Source organism: Lactuca virosa, chromosome 2 (assembly GCF_052849685.1).
Source record: "Lactuca virosa cultivar CGN04683 chromosome 2, Lactuca_virosa_CGN04683_v6, whole genome shotgun sequence".
NCBI lineage: Eukaryota > Viridiplantae > Streptophyta > Magnoliopsida > Asterales > Asteraceae > Lactuca > Lactuca virosa.
In genome coordinates, this window is record NC_136427.1 from 156,206,001 (window position 1) to 156,210,717 (window position 4,717).

Below are 4,717 nucleotides of genomic sequence, written 5' to 3' on the forward strand. Positions count from 1 at the left end.
TTGTGGTTAATGGATCTCATATACCTGGAAGTAATTTCGTTTCCCATGAAGGAGTGAATCATAATAATGTGCCGGAAAACATTGCCATGAAGCAGGCGGAAACCATGCAGCAATACAATTTTCCGGCGGTGGTGCAGGGAGGGTTTAGTGGTGGTGGACCGTTTATACAGTCGGAGATGCAACATGTTCCGGTGAATATGGTGGTGGGTACTCAGAACGTGAATGGGGTTGCAGTCGGTGGATCTGAAGGGTATTTGGGTAATTCGAGTTTTTTCAACCAGGCGACTCATTGTCATGAAAGTGGGATGGAATCACATCGGGACGTTTCATCCTTCGGATCTACGAGTGCGATTCCGGTTTCATATCAGTTAAATGGAACAGTTATGGATGACACTCTTTCATATCATCAACTTTTGCGACAGTTTGGTCAGCCGGAAGGTGACTTCACTTATACTTCAGGCTCTCTCTCTCTCTCTCTCTCTCTCTCTCTCTCTCTCTCTCTCTCTCTCTCTCTCTCTCTCTCTCTCTCTCTCTCTCTCTCTCTCTCTCTCTCTGTGTGTGTGTTTTTGTTTTTGCTATTTGTGGTTAATTTTATGTGTTGCTTTTCAGGAGAAAACGACGGATTTGGCGATACATCAAGAAACTTTGGTTTTCAGAATTTTGAGAGAGATTCGTAGAACAATAAGTCAATAATTAAAGGTATTGTTTTGACTCTTTATAGTGACAGGTTAACTGCGAATTTAGTTTCGGTTTAGTGTTGGTTAGGATAGCTGATCACAACTCACAAACAAGAAATCTTATCAAACAAATCACATTAAAGTCAACATAAAAAGTTGAATCAACTTACTTGACTATCGACATCCACATGTCAATTTTGAAAAGAAAAATACTGAAAATAATCGTATCAATACTTCTTTATTCATAAAACTTGTACACATTTTCAACAATAGTCTTGTCCCAAGCTTTCAAACAGTTAAATGAAATTCAGAAAATTTTAAGATAACATGTCAAAGGACATATAAGCGTACAGAAATAAGTCAGATAATTTTTGTTGCTATATTCATCAAAATTCAATCAAATAATTTTTAACACCTTGAAAAGCAAAAATATAACTTAAATTACAACACTTAAATAAACAAGAATCTTATCCTATCTTATACACATAATAGGTTTCCACAAATAATCCTAAGGTTCTACTACGACCATAAAAAACCAGATACAAATTACCATTCAGATAACAAATTTAAAGCATGTGTAAAATAAGACAAAAATCATATCACGTATGCAAATATTTATATAGTGCTAAATAATTATCTAACAAATACTTTTTGACCAATCAAAAATTGACATACCCATCTATAAAAAAAATATCATCATTAACTATCATAAATGAAATATCTATTTTGCCGCAAGCTAATCTTTCATGAGTTTTGACATTTGTCATTTTATGATATTTTTGAAATAAATAATATTCATATTTCAATTTTTGGATTTTTTTAAAATTTTAAATTAAAAAGTCACATAATACGTATATACATATATATGTAAAGTATTAAATGTAATAAATGTGATAGTAAATTGTAATTTATACGTTTTTTCATTCTTTATTTCAAAATTTTATTTTAAAAATACTTATTTACATTTTGATATTTAATTTTTTTTAATGAATCTGTATAATAATGAATTTTACACTTATTATTATTATTATTATCATACATACTTATAAAGTTAACATTTTTCCTTGAACCTCATGCATTTGAAACCCCCATAAAAATTTGCAAACACCTCATGCATTTGAAACCTCCTATTTTAATGAATACCACTCAAAAGTCTCTTAATAATGGTTAACAATTCAAAGGTTTTATAACTTATATAATATATTTAATAAACAATTAATGGATATTCTACTATAAAAAGGTCAATCTTTTTGAGTAGACACACAAATACAAATCACATACAAAATTCACAAAGAAAACAAGTCTAAAGTTTTTTGTGTTGGTTTGAGGGCTTTGAACAATTTTTTGAGCCATGTTACTATGTTAAAGTTTTTAATTTGTAAATTTGTTATATACTAATTCTTTTTTGTTTTTCTTGATTTAAGTATTCTTTTAAGAAAATCATTGTATGTTGTGGTTGAAATTTTAATGTAAATTAGATTAGATTCATGTTATCGATCATATGTTATGGAAGGTGATATATATAATATTTAATTAACTATTGTATACATGTTTGTATGTTCATGTTGCTTCAAAACAATAATTAATTAAAAATCATGGATATGTCATATTATCTATATTATCCATGTAAGCCTTTTTTAAAATGCAAATTGTCAATCTTATCACTTTATATTTTAGTATATGTTTAACATTTTAATTATAATAATAAGTGTTTTTTAAATGTTTCTTTCACTTATTAATAATAACAAGTGGTTTTAAAATTAATAAGCAATAATTATAAATAATAGAATCAAATTACATGGATATGTTATATTATCCATGTAAGTTTCTTTTAAAATGCAAATTGTCTATCTTATCACTTTATTATTTAGTGTATGTTTCACATTTTAATAATAATATTAATTGTTTCTTAAAAGTCTTCTTTAACTTATTATTAATAATAAGTGGTTTAAAATTAATGAATAACAATTTTAAATGATAATAACATCAAATTATAAATTACATTTAGCTATAAAATAAATTGTATTTTAAATTAACATCATTATTGAAATTAGAAAATGATCGCATAAGTAAAAACATAATTAATCAATAATAATAATTGTTAAAAATAATACTAAATAGATAATTATATTTAATTCTATTAATGAGGAATGTGAGTTGATTTCAATGAATATTATTGTTCAAAATAATTGAGATTATACATATATATATATATATATATATATATATATATATATATATATATATATATATATATATATATATATATATATATATATATATATATATATATATATATTAGTGTAAAAATATTATCTCAAAGTTAATGTCAATTACATAACCATTTTAAACATATATTTTTCAATATTTTAACAATATATTTTTAATCTTCGCTGCGCAACGCGCGAAAATTCGTCTAGTATTCTAATAAAAGAGGACATCTTATGCCACGTGGCAACAATTTTCCCTTCCCATTTTCTACGAAAGTCAAATTACTATTGTACCTTTGATCCTTAAACCTCTGGTTCCGGAACATATCACTTCCGAAAATACCTTTCTGATGCTTCAAAATCGGGAACTTTATTATCTGCAATAATAATTTAATTCAAATCCATTAAAAAAGGAATATAATTCAACTATTTTAGGCAATTAGTAAAATTAATATGAAGTAATTGGACTGATATTATCCCATAAACCAGGGGTGTGCAATAAACCGCACAAACCGCATAAACCGCCCGCACCACACCAAACCGCACCGCATAATGCGGTTTAAGACACCCGCGGTGCGGTTTGCGGTTTATATTTTTCTAAAACCGCATTATGCGGTGCGGTTTGCGGTTTACGATTACAAAATTGCGGTTTAAACCGCAGCGCATTGATAAAATCAATTAATGATTATATATATATATATATATATATATATATATATATATATATATATATATATATATATATATATATATATATATTCGAAAATAATTTGGAAGGTCCTAAATTAGTGACATTATCTTAAGTTTTTGAAATGTAATCTTAATTAATCCAAAATTTAATGAAGTGACCATATTTTTTGTCTCAAATTCATTTTCAACTAAGATTCAGTGACCACTATTTTATGGTCACTATGTTTCTTAACTTACGTATATTCATAAGTAGTTAATGATCACAATTCTATGACCACCAAATTTCTTAATGACCACTTAGTCAGCTGTTAGTGACGACAATAATAGTATTGTCATTAAATTTAAAGTAAATAATTACTCGAACCGCAAAACCGCATGTAAACCGCATAAACCGTCCGCACCAAACCGCACCGTATAATGCGGTTTTAAATGTTCGCGGTGCGGTTTGCGGTTTCTAAATAACTCAAACCGCATGTGCGGTGCGGTTTGCGGTTTTGGCTCTAAACCGCACCAAACCGCACCGCGCACACCCCTACCATAAACCCATGGATTTAATTCAAATTTGTCTTATTTTTTTATTAACTCCTACCCATAAATTAGCACATTTAAAAATGGAATTGAAAGTAAAAAAAAGAATTACTATATAACGGTTTATTATGGGATAATATCCCTAACATCATGCATCCAAATAATTTGCAAATTTATTCCTTCATAGTTTACCTTTTTATTCGAGTTGATCTCTTATAATTTTTTCTCCAAAATACGTTTCTTCCATGCATCTTCTACAATAGACCATTAGGTTAGTTTTCTTTGTGTTATGATTAATCATTCCTTGCTTTTTCTTATGCAATCTATTCATCTTCTCTTCTGTTTCTCAATACAATACAAACTTACACTTAATGTATGTTAGTGTTTGTGTACGTTGTGTGTATATGCTTCTATAGTGTTGTGTTTCTATGTTTTAAAATCGACATATACAAAATTTTTCAAAACAAAATCCTGCAATTGTGCATTAATTCCATCTGTTTTGTGAACATGGTGATTTTAATATTATCAACTTTATTGTATATTTTCAATGCAAGAGGGCATGTTAAAAGTAGCACCTGCAATGTTTTTATGTGTAAAACATAAATGTACTTT